Source organism: Protopterus annectens, chromosome 3.part1 (assembly GCF_019279795.1).
Source record: "Protopterus annectens isolate FY-2018-M chromosome 3.part1, PAN1.0, whole genome shotgun sequence".
Taxonomy (NCBI): Eukaryota; Metazoa; Chordata; order Ceratodontiformes; family Protopteridae; genus Protopterus; species Protopterus annectens.
The window spans coordinates 1,469,097,463-1,469,111,099 of record NC_056732.1 but is presented as its reverse complement, the minus strand read 5'-3'; positions in this window follow the sequence as shown (position 1 = coordinate 1,469,111,099).

Below are 13,637 nucleotides of genomic sequence, written 5' to 3'. Positions count from 1 at the left end.
GTCCTATCTCACCTTCATGCTGTACTGATGGGTTCGGAACTGATCCTCGTTTCCGACTCGGCCATTTACTAAATCTCGAGGTCTTCAACTAGTTTGTGGCTCACTCCCTATCTTATGATGCTGTAGGGCTTTCCCCAGATCTTGTTTTTCAGTGAAAAGGATCAAGCGTCTCATCTAGCTCTGGCTAAGTGAAGTTGTTTTTTCTTCATTAAAACTTTAAACATTTCTATATACAGTTTTTTCTATATTGCTAGTTTATTATATTTCCTTCTTTACACATGTTTATAGCACTTTCTTTATATAGAATGTTTGCTAGTTTTATCTGGCCAAGTTTTTATTAAGCCTCAAATTCCCTATCCTTACTTAGGATTTTCTTACGATAGTTTAAAGTGTGCTAATATATATTTAGTGTGGAATTTGTTGTTATTAGTGTTATTAGGATTGTTAGAAATAGTTTAGTAATCACTTAAATATTTTTCTGTTGTCAGCCTGCAGTTAAGGCTAGTGTGTATCTATACTTTTACACCTCTAGTAGATTGTTAGATTTTAGCAGGGTATTATTCTTTTCTGTAATTGCTTGTGTATTAAACTGTTATTGATATCTATAGCTCGTTTTACTTAGAGAGCTATTGAGCCCATTTTAAATTAGAGGGTTGTTTCTTTTTTCTTGGTGTATTTTTTTGTAGTGTATTGGCTAGAAGATGTCAAAGCAGCCTAAAGAAGCCAAACCTTCGGGTTTTAAGAGGTGCCCCAAGTGTTCTCAAAAAATGCCCATTATGGATGCACACCGATTGTGTTTATTGTTTGGGGCACTGCATTTACAGGAGTCTTGCTGTAGTTGCCACTCCTTCAGCTCAAGAGTCCTTCATGAAAGAAGGAATAAGCTGATCCTCAAAGGCCTACTTAAGTCTTCCTTTTCAGAAGTTTTAGAGCAGGGTCAAAGCCCTCCCAAAAAATCAGTCTCTCCTTCTCAAAAATCAGACAGAGGCTCTAAAAGATCATCATCTACATCAGCTGATAGATCAGAACTGTCCAAGAAATTACTGAAAACGTCAGAATCAGTTGAACTTGTTCAGCCTTCCACCTTGGCTCCATCTGTTTCAGGGCAGATGGTGTTGCAAGTTAGGAGCCTCTCACCTGCATTGGAGCCAGTCTCTCTTACATTAAGGTTGCTGATACTACAGTCTCTGGCATCTCCAGCCCCATCCTCGTGATCCTCCAAAAGCCTTTCAGATTATGATGTGGATCATCTGGTGCAGAAACTGCAGACACTGGCACTGGCCAAACTTTTGTTGGAACCGACCCAATTGGTTTCGGAACTGACTGGACCCGTCCCTTCTACGTAGATTCCTCCTCCAACCCAAACTGTGTCTTTGGAGCCAGAATGTGTGGAACTGAAAGAGGTGGAGTCATCGGGGTCAAGACCTACTTCGGCATCTTCAGCTCCGATTGCTCTGACTACCTCAGTGCCATCTGAGGTGTCTAGGAGCCGACACTCTCCAGTCGGGTCTGGGGAGGACAGTCGGACTGAGTTTTTATCTGTTCTGAACTTGCCTCTCAGGGCCTTGGCACTCATGAGTTCGGCTCCTACCTTGGTCTCGGATCATGTGAGGGGGGCTTTTGCAGCTATGAGGAGAGCATTGTCCCCATGGGGATTCTTTCTGTTGGATCCTCCTATTCCTCTTCCTAAAGCACCAGTGTCTGTCTCTGCACATAAGATCCCACAGAAGCGCAGAGACCTGAAGGCTCAGGAAGCCTCAGAGGGTAAACTTCTCTCTTCTGGAACCTCTCCGGAATGCCCTTCTGAAGAGGTACCCTGGAAGAGACTATGTAAGAGGAAGCATTTGGACTACCCTGGAGGAGTCACTCACATCAGACACAGACCTCAATGAATTGGAAGGGTCCCCACGGTTGCCCTCTGAAGATGTCTCGTTTGCGGACATCTTAGAGATCCTTAAGCAGAGAGGCAGTTGGAAACCCATCACCCCTTCTAACAAGGAGTCCATTTAACTGAAGGCTTTTGGGTCTTGACCATCTGCCACTTGGGTGTCTCTGCCTTTCGATGAGCTTATGGAATTAGTTTGTCAAAAGGCATGCGAGTCTCTGGACATAGTGGAACCTGTCCCTAGGAGGCCAAATAAATTCATAACATCCCCGGAAGACAAGCCATTCCTCACAAAAGATGTATCCGTAGATGCTGTGGTGGTGGTGGTGGCAGCCACCAAGAAGAAGTTACTAGAAACATCCATGTCTGTCCATCCTCCAAACAAAGAGTCGTGTACGATGGATAGATATGGTAAGCGCATGTTCTCTTCAGTGACCTTTACAATACAGTCCCTGAATTACCTCACTCATTTCACCAGGTTACAAAGAGATCTCCTGAAGGAGCTTGGACATACTCTCCAGGGTTCTGTAGCTACAGGAGTGGCAAATAAAGCATGCTCCCAGCTCTCCACCCTCAATTCTGTAGTCAACTCATCCATGAGGCTCATCTCTTGTGCAGCCAGTGGAGCAGGTAGGTCAGTGGGTTCAGGATTTAGGAATTAGGAGACATTCCTGGATGTGCTTGTGTCACTTTGCAGAACCCTTCAAGTCATCCTTCATTAACACCCCCTTCGATGGGTCATCCCTGTTCAGGCCTAAAGTCAAAGAAATACTAACCAGGTGTGAATAGGAAGGAAAGACTCTCTCTGCCGTTGGAGTCCATTTTTCCACACCTTCTAGACCCTATCCCAAGGGTCAAAAGGGAGGGAAAATGTGGTTTTAAAAATCCCAGAGAGCCTTTCAAGACACACGTGGTGAACTTTCCTCCAGGAGCAGAGGAGGTGGTAATAATGGAAGATCGTGGCCATGCAGCAGAGGGGGTTTGCAAAACCAGAGCAACCGAGACTCTTTCTTTTGTAAGCCCTTTCAGTGCTCCTCTTTGGAGGCAGCCGGGGGTTGCTTATCTTTGTACCCAGATACCTGGCTAAAAATAACAAAAGACAAGTGGGTACAAAGTATCATATCCAGAGGTTACTCTATACCCTTTTCCATGCCACCCTCACTAATGAAAAGGATTTCAGACATTCCACCCAGTCACAGGAAACAAGCAACCATAGAAGTTCAGAAGTTGCTAGAAAAAAGAGTCATCCAACCGGTCTCCGCAGACCAGATAGGATCCGGGACTTACTCAAGGTTCTTTTTAGTTTCAAAGAAAACAGGGGACTGGAGACCCATACTGGATCTCAGCAGACAGAACAAATCTATAAAAAAGACAAAGTTCCGGATTTTTACACTGCAGTCGATACTCTCTTTTCTGGGAAAAGACAATTGGATGTGCTCTATAGACTTGCAGGATGCGTATTACTACATAAAAATGGACAGATTATCCAGGAGTCACCTGCGCTTTCAGCTGGGAGCCAGTCATTACCAATTCCAAGTTCTGCCCTTTGGTCTCACTACAGCCCCCAGAGTGTTCAACAGATGTATGGCAGTGGTTATGGCTCACCTGAGGCACTCAGGATTCTGAGTATTTCCATATTTAGACGACTGGCTCCTAACTGCCACCACTAAGCATCTACTTTCACAAGCAAGAGACACCACTTTGAATCTCTGTGCTCACTTAGGGACTACAACAAACTACAAAAAGTCTGCCTTATTGCCATCTTAGCATATCATTTTTATAGGCGCAGAGTTAGACACTATTTTGATGATAGTAAAACTTCCACCAGACAGGATACAGACCCTTTGAGCACAGGTTCAAGACCTCCTCTTAAAAACAAAGACTGAAGCAAGGACAATTCTCAATGTATTAGGTACGATGGCAGCAGCAATCAGTGTAATCTACTAGCTCAGATGCACATGAGAATCTTACAGTTGTTCCTATTTACCCAATGGTCCATGCAGGAACTTCCAATGTCGCATCAGATAATGCTAACAGAATCTTGCAGGAGAGACCTATGTTGGCGGCTACACTCAGATCAAATTACCTTAGGTTGTCCCTTCATTCTCCCATCCCCTCTAGCGACAGTGACCAACAGATGCCTCCCAGATAGGGTGGGGGGGCATTATCAGGGAAGGACAGCCCAAGGCACGTGGCAAGATCAAGAGGCCCATTTGCATATCAATGTCCTAGAGATGAGATGCTTCTGGCATTGCAGGCATTCCAGCACTCTCTTCCATTAGGAACAATTGCAATCCAGACAGTCAATATGTCAGTTGTTTGGTATATAAACAAACAAGGAAGAACCAAATCTTACCCCCTTTGTCGAGAGTCTCTGAGAGTATGGCAGTTGGCAAATTCCTCCCAGCACTTTCTGATAGCAACACACATCCCGGGGAAATCCAGTGTGATAGCAGACAAACTCAGCAGAGCAGGAGCGGCCTTAGGTCAACTGGTGCCCTAGGCAAAAGGGCTCCTCAGCACCCCCCCCACCATACTACCCAGTGCCCCCATCCTGGTCTACCTGCACCAAATAAATACTGGAAAAGCACCCAAGCTAGAGCAGTGCCCTAGGCAGCTGCCTAGTTGGCCTATGCCTAAGGCCGGCTATGCAGCAGAGCAATTCTAATGCCTCACGAGTGGTCTCTGAAACAAAAAGTGGCGGAAATGATCTTCCAAAAATGGGGCCAGCCTTGCTGCAATCTTTTTGCCACATCCATGAAAACAAAATGCAGCAGCTACTTTGCCCTAATCCCCCCTCTGGGGGAATCCCCAAGGGATGCACTTTTACATGATTGGCCCCTGGGTCTCCTCTATGCTTTCCCCCATTTCCATTGATACCCAAAGTTCTTCAGAAAGCCAGTGTTTTGGGAAGGATCTTAATTCTCATAGCCCCTTACTGGCCTCGCTAGATTTGGTTCCCCTTCCTACGGCCTCATCTTCAGCAAGAGCCTCAGATTCTGGACCCAGTACCAGATCTCCTGATCCATTCATCGGGGGCTCTCCATCCATTCCTTCAGACCCTCAAGTTGACAGCTTGGCTGCTGCAATTCCAGGGCTACAAAACCTTTCATCTACAGCACAACATATCCTGATTTCTTCTCACAAGACATCTACCAGAAGATTATATCTCAGCAAATGGAAGAGATTTTCAATCTGGGCATTAGCAAATCATATTGATCCTTATTCAGCACCTACTGTATATCTTCCATCCTAGAGTTCTTGACAAAGCTTTTTAATAAGGGAGCAGCTGCAGCTACTATTCGAGTACAATTAGCAACAATCCCAAATTTTCATTTTGGGAATGAAGGACCAAATATTATGTCCCACAGACTATCAAAGGCTTTTCTGAGAGGCACTAATCTTTTGAGACCACCCATTAAGACTCCACTACTACCATGGAACCTGAATTTTGTACTATCAAGGATAATTCTTCCGCCCTTTGAGCCTGCATCATCATGTGACTTAAAGTTCTTGATGTGGAAGACCATTTTCCTAGTGGCTATCACCTCAGCTAAGAGGGTTTCGGAGTTACTGTTATCTATTAAACCCCCATATATGTTGTTCCACAATAACAGGGTGTCACTCTGAAAAAGTCCAACCTTTTTACCAAAAGTATGTTCACAATCCAACTTGAATCAGTCCATACACTTACCAGTTTTTTCCCCAAGTATGGCAGTAAGGTAGAATATATGCTTCACCAACTTGATGTTCATAGACAGTTACATTTCTATTTATGCAGAACAAAAGACTTCAGAAAGACGGATCAACTATTTGTATCATTTTCAGAGTGCAAAAAAGGTCTGCCTGTAGCAAAAACTACTCTATCAAGGTGGCTGTCCGACTGCATTTTGTTCACTTATAAATCAGTAAATAAACAGCTTCCAGACAAAATTAAAGCTCACTCTACTAGGACTGTCTCCACTTCTTCTGCATTTTGTGCTAAATTACTAATAGATACCATTTGTGCGGCAACCACGTGATCGAGGCCTCATACCTTTATCACTCATTACAAAGTAGATTTGACCTCTAGGGATATCCTGAGTACCATTAAGCAGCTTTGGTACTTGTTTTTTTCAGATAATTATATACCTTGTCTTGATAAATATGTTCATTTGTAATAGTTTTACTCTGGATAGTAGACTATACTTGTGTAACTCTGCCTGAAGAGGCCCCAGCAGCTGCTTCTAACAAGCAAGATGTCACTGTGACAATATCAATCTACCATATTTATTATTCCTATTGCTGTCCCAGTGCAATCCAATCAGTGTCATTCCAGGATTGTTTTACTTTTCAGGCTGATGCTTAGCTAGTGTCAGCTATAAGCTATTTATAAAATCTATATTGGATAATAAACACGTACTTTGTGCACTGTGGGAACTGTATGGTAATCCCAATCTAACATAATTACTTCCTGACTAAATAAACCTTTCTGAGCCCATTAATATCATGGAATTGCTAGTACCATTAAGGACTTTTTTCCCCAAGAAGAAAAGGTAAAATATACAGATCCTACTGTTACCAAGTCTAACTTAACAAATGAAGCATTTGCTGCACCAGTGTCCTTGAAAAAGAGAGCTCTGACTGCTAAAGATGTCATATATCTCCTTGGTGACCATCATTTTAGATGTAAAGATATAAAAGTATCATTCATGCTACATCTATTTCTGATTAATTGTTCTCAGTTCTCTGAGTTGCTTTACTGTACCCTATCTTAGTGTCTGTTAATAATCCTGGAAAAGTAATTGCACAATTCGCTTGCTTTTTTTCCAACACTTGAAACTGTAGAAAGCAAGTGTTAAGACTAAAATAACCACTCACATTGCATTTTTGGCCTGTTGCTCTGTTTAAAAGACTCAAACTGCGTTGCCCATATTTGCATCTACAGTGTTATTGTAGCTGCTCATCATATTGATCACTGTTGCAGTAGCCTTAGCTATATGGGTTATAATCCTGCCAAGGATATAACAGCCAGTCAGCTTCCAAGGCTTTGGGGCATCTTCCCCACACCCAAACTGTCAGGCTGCTTGTGCTATACTGACTAAAAGACAAGTATGGGTGCTAAGCCCTTCAAGCTTTAATGCTGCCGACGAGTATGATCCTCTAAGGCTTTCAAGGATTGATGGTTGCCTTGGTGTTGTACCTTTACCAGGCAGATAAGTACCCACTGGGGAAATAAAAAACTCCAATTTTCTAACTATTATTTGTGTTTTATCACTTTCCTCTTCAGGAAAGTTATAAAGCTAGGAATTTTGTGTTTTAATTGACTGTCATGAGAATGTATTATACTCTTAAACGGGAGCACTCTTTTTTTTCTTTTCAGTTTAAAAGTTGTGTAAAGTAATGGAAAACCATTTTTCTGTAGATAAATCATGTTTGTTTTACTTTTGGGGGCTGGTAAAGTGTTTTAAAGTGCTTTTCACTCTGTTTTTCTGTGAAACAGTGACTATTAAAGACTTGTAATTTTTTTCACTGGCATTTGCTGCTTGTCTTCCATGGGAAAGAGGCACCATTTTCAATTTGACTGTGGATAAAACTAATGGTTCCATGGTTGGTCTTTCTTCCAACCACAAAAAGAAAAGTTAAGTAAACAGCCCTTTCCACCACAGCAGATAGCAATTTGCCTCATCTTCACTTGGATGACTCTGCTGTGGCCATTTGTTGTAGCTCAGACAACTCATCATTTACCCTGGATCTCTCTGGTGTAGCACCTACAGCCAATGTTGACTGGGAGTTAGACACTTCTTCTGCAGCTGTTGGAGTTCCCTCAGTGAGCAAGGGAGAGCCACTCTTGTTGGTCCTGGGAGAGGGAACAGAGAAGTGTTCCCTCTTGTATCAGAATGCTGCACCCATCCCTGGGGAAGCTGCTGCTTCTATTAGTGACATGGTTGGCCCTATTTGTCTTATCAAAAAGAAACAGAAAACTAAGCATGTGTCTACTCCTCCACATACTTCCTAATGCAGGAGTAGTTTGCTGTGTCTGGCTCAGGGTTTAATTCAGGCAACTGGTCCTTCTTGTAAAGTAGTTTCTGGTAAAATACAGTGATACCTCTTTTCCTGAAGAGATCCAAGATTCTGAATCTGAACAGGAAGATGAAGAACAGGTACAGTGTTTTCTCCTCAGATTTCTGATTCAGAGTCAGAAGGAAGCTCAGTTTCTGTTTCTGTCTGTGGGACTAGAATGTGCCAGTGTTTTAGTGGGAGAAGTGAACACTCAGGTTTCTCAGTCCTTCAGAAAATACATGTGAGTTGTTACAGAAGGAATTTCCAGAACCTTCACCCATTCCTCCACTTCTGTCAGCATTGGACAATTTATGTGTTACTACCTGCAGTTTTCCTGATAGCCAGCTGCCTAGAAAAAGGCAGATAGGATGTATAAAGTTCTTCAATCTTGTGATGTTTGTACACTATTTCCAAACCTGACCCAACAGCTATAGCTTTAGTTGATACCACTGCTGCTAATTCTGGTAAGGATCCGGAAAACCGTGTATACTTTTGCAACTTTGATTTTCAGGATTTTGAATTGTCAGGCTCATATTTTAAAGTTTGTTCTGAATAATTGTGAAAGTGTGAGGAATATTTTATCTGTAGTTTCTTTTTATGAGGAAAAATCTGCTTTAAATAATGTAGTTTCTTCTACTGCACAGATCACTGCTCATTGTTTACAGTGTGTGTATGACTCTGTTGATACTTTTTCCAGGGCTATGGCCACTGGTACTGTTTTGAACGGATTGCATGGTTGCATTCTCAGAGCCTCCCAGATGATGATAAAAATGAGATTTTATATTCTTCCTTGGATAGAGATTTAGTTTTTGGCCCCTGTGCTGCAGAGATGATTAAAAAGCATGATGAAATGGGTAACCTGATCCAGAGAATCTCTAAGAATTTTCAGCCCTTCTTTTCCTAATTTTCTAAGGGATTCAGTAACTCCTCAACCAATTTTTGCAAAAAGCAGAATAAACAGTCTCAAAAAATGCAGGTATTACAGATGTTTAAGAAGAAATGGCAAGGGTGTTTCAAAAATAAATCTCGAATCTCCCAAAACCAAGGAAAGTTCAACAAGTCTGATTGACTGTTCAAGAGACCTTCTGACCCCCTCCCATCCTGGCCTCTTTTTTCTTCCATAAAGTTTAAATCTCCATTTTTACTGTTTGACAGCAAGTTGTTTCAGACAAATGGTTTCTGAAAATTCATTTATCAAATTCATCAAAATGGCAGATGACAGTAGGAGGAAATTCCTCCTTTCCAGAGGGTCATTGCTTCTCGTTCTCCAGATCAGACTCTTTAGTTTCCACCAGTTCTTCATTACATGCTGTCCCAAGGAGTGATAGAACCAGTTCATCCTTCCCAGGGTAGGAAAGGTTTTTAGTCAAGGGTATTCTTAGTGCCAAAGAAAAACATGCTTGGAGGCCAATTCCAGATCTTTCTTTCGTAAAATGGTTTGCAAAAGTGCCCAAACTCAAAATGATGTAATTTTGTAACGTTACCTTTTTACCTCTTTCAAATTTCTTGGTAACACTAGAGTTAAAAGGTGCTTGTCATCACATCCCTATGTATCCAGACTTCTGATCTTTCTTAAGATTTTGTTTGTCTGTATCACATTATCAATTCTTTGCGGTATCCTTTGGGCTATCCAGTGCACCAAGAGTATTCACAAGGTGTCTAGCTGCAGTTGTAACTCATTGCAGACTACAGGGTAACCACATTTTTCCATATTTAGATGACTTGTTTATCTTTGCAGAGTCTTTTTCAAAGTACCAGTAATCTCTTGGGTGAGAGATCTCTTACACAAGCTGGGATTCCAAGAGAACATTCAAATGTCTCTCTTGACTCCTTCACATAGGATGGTATTCCTGGATGTCAGCTAAACATCTCTATTCAAAGAGCTTTTCTTCCACTCGAAAAAAAAAACAGGCGTATATCTAGATCTACTTCTAAAGTTTTCCACTCAAACTTCAGTCACTTTGAGGGAATACCTCAGAATTCTGGGTCTTATGGCTTTTGTGGTTCTCATGATAACCCTGGCAAGACTCCACATGAGAAAGATACAGTGATGGTAGACAAGCTGAGCAGGACAGAGGCAAACCTTCACAAATGGAGACTAGATCAGTGGGCCTTCCAAGATTTTTGACCATCTGTGTTGACTTCCTCAAGTAGACCTCTTTATTTCCTCTCGCAACAATCAACTGGAAAGTTTAATTTCCAGGATTCCATGCAAGAAGTCCTGGAAGATAGATTCCTTTTCTTTTATTTTCTATGGACAGGAATGTTCCTGTATGCTTTTTCACCCTTTCCACTAATGTCCAGGGTACTTCTGAAGATTCAGAAGGAATCTCCCAAGATCATTGTGGTAACTCCCTTCTGGCTGAGGCATCCGTGGTCTTCCCAACTTTTGGAAATAGCCAAGGGCAATTAACGCAATCTTCCTCACAGACTGGAACTACTCACACAGGATCAGGAGCTTGATAAACCCCGACATCAATCAACTTGAATTGACTGCCTGTAATATAGTCTTAATTCCTTGTAGTCATCTGTTTACTGAGGATGTGAAGTAGGTACTAATGGAGGCAAGAAAGCCTGCTACTAGAAAATCATATATTAGGAAATGGAAAAGATTTTCTAACTGGTGCCTACAACATAATCAGCACCTATTTAGGACTAGTTGTTGGTTTTACAGTACTTGTATGAAGTACTACCCTATGGTCCTTATCTTTCCTCTATCAAGGTTCATTTATCAGCCATTTCAGCATGTATGTTTCTCTTTCAATGCAGTCTCATGTCAAAATGTTTTTGAAATAGGTTTTGCATAAGAAGCCTCCAAGTAAACCAGCGACCCTTTCTTGGGATCTTAATTTTGTGTTAGACAAGCTAATGCTTGCACTGTTTGAACCAGCTAACCTCTCTGACTTGAGGTTCTTAAAATGAAAAACAGTTTTATTGATTGCTCTGACCTCTACAAGAAGAGTATCTGAGTTGCAAACTCTTATGTTGAGTTAACCCTATCTCATTTTCCACAGGGATGGAGTTCCTTTGAGAACTAATCCTTCTTTTATGCCAAAATTGGTATTCGAGTTTACTTTAAGCCAAACTATCCATCTTTCCATTTTCTATCCTGAAGCTAAAAATGAGGTAGAAAGGATACTCCATACATTGGATATCAACAGACCACTCAGGTACTGTCCTGACAGAACTAAATCTTTCAGATCTCTGGATCAATTGTTTGTTTCTTGTGAAGGAAAAAAGAAGGGATAACCTGTGGCAAAACAGACCCCGGGATTCATGAAGCTCGGAGCAAGGACGGTGTTAGCCTTGCACCGACCGTGCAGCGTAGAGATGGTGCAGCGGCACCACATGTATATTAATGAAGGCATGCTGCAGCAACGGCCACATGCATAGGAAACATGCGCGAATGCATGGGCCGTGTCTGAGCGCTGCACGGAGGCGTGAACATGTCGACTGCATACGCGCAACCTAAAATGCTGAGTAGTACAGCCTGCCTCTAATAATAATCACTCCCGTGGATACTGAAATATATGCAAAGCATACAAGACATTTTTACGAACACCAAAATAAAAAGTAACACAAAGGCACGTAGCTGAATATTGAGTCCCCGTCCCTCGAACAAATGACATTTAAAACCCTGTGCCCGTATTCCATTGTAGTGTTGATAGTTATACCAAGTGGAAGTGAAGCGCAGTGTGTTACCATGCCACTGCCAATTGCTAAGCCTAGCTCAATGGTTAGGGTTACCAACTGTCCCACATTGTGAGGGACAGTCCCCCTCTGGGCAGTTGTGTCCATACCACAACCATTATAAATGTTAAATGTCCTATGATTGTAGGACATACTTATGTCCCGTGTTTTATGTAATAGTACCAATCAATACTTATTTCCATATGTAAAATACCTAAATGTTACAAGAAATGGAATAAGCAACCAAATGAAACAGAATAAGCAACTAAACTGCTACAACAATAAGCTTACATTTAGGCATAAAACTAAAGTACTATCCTTTGTACTGACCGTGGGTATGTGTTGGCCTGTAAAATCTGATGTGTGTCCCAAGAATGTCCCATTGTGGTCATATGAAAAGGTGGTAACCCTACCAATGGTCAGAGCATTCACTCAATATCTGCCCATTCATGGTCCAGGTCGTCCCTGTCTGGATGGCCCAAAGATGAGTGGGTATTACCCACGTCTACCTACCATGTCATGAAAGATAGGTATTTGCGGGTACCTATGTGCGTGAAGTACAGCATGTGGAAGATCAAATATGCCAGGGTTGTCCTCACAACCATATTGGTACCAGAGATATGTAGAGTATGCAATGTGTTCTGTTGTCTGTGCCATGGACCATCAACCAGAGAAGGGATGGATGGTGTGTGTGGAATATGGGGGTGGGGGGTGATGGGTAATGTAATAATTCGCCAAGGGGAGACTGGGTCGGATGCACAATAGGTGAATGGGAAGTGTACGAGGGAGCAGTGGGTGAATCAGAAAGGAAACCAGAGAACAAACATTCATATCCACAATACAACCTGACAGGCCATACTGCAGAACACAATCCCACAAACATATGAACATTAAAATGTGCAATAGACATGTACAGGAACGTTACCGGCTCACGCACACATAATGGTCTGGCCTGAACCAAGCCATCCAACCCGAACACACCTGGATACATACGTTGAAAGGTAAATTAAAAATGCTGGTTACTGCCACAGCACGCTTGCTTATAAAAAAGATAAGTAAATGGATCTGAAGAAGCTACTAGTTAGTGAAAGCACTTATCGTGGTTTATCTGTGTAATAAACTGAATTATTTGTCTCAGAAGACCGGATTACTTGGATTTTTTACACATTGAAGGTTATTTCTCACTCTGTCAACGCTTGCTTGAGTTATTTATCCATTTACACCTGGATACATAATTGAATACCCATCATCCCCTCCACAGCACACCCCCCCCCCCCTTGCTGAACGTCCAACAAAGCCACCCATACATGGGCTGCTAGCTTGGCGCAGCCATATCTGCACATAGTGACCCCTACCCACATCTAGTAGGCAGTTGCACCCTAGACAGTCTCAGGCATACAAACTAGGTATCCCATGCATACATAACCCTACCACATTTTCGAATAGCCAGTGGAATGGGGTCCGTCGTTTACAATTTTTGGACATCCCTCATGGGATAAGTGTCTGTTCTCAAGATTAGACTTCGTGGCATAACATGATGTCCACCACCATTGACATCTGGGCCCTAGGGCTACCACCTGTCCCACTTTGCAAGGGACAGTCCCTCCTTGGCCAGTTGTGTCCTGCATAAAAATTTGAAAAATGGCAAATGTCCTGAGATATTAGGACAAACATATTTCCTATATTTAATGTAATAGTTGCATAAAACAGTTATTCTGTTTCTGAAACACCCAAATGTTATAAGAAACAGAATAAGCAACTAAAGTGCTACAAGAATAAGCATTTATGTAGGCAAAACAGTGAAGTTCTGTCTTATGTACCGGCTGTGGGTATGTTTTGCCTTGCAAACTCTGATGTTTGTACAAAACATGTCCCACTGTGGGCATTTGAAAAGGTGGCAACCCTACCAGGCACAACTCAGATTAGCGGTACCTGACCACAACCCTGCTCAGCCTCCAGCCGGTCCTGCAGAACCTACGACCCGGGATTAAACACCTGACCATGATGCACGTCTCCCCAC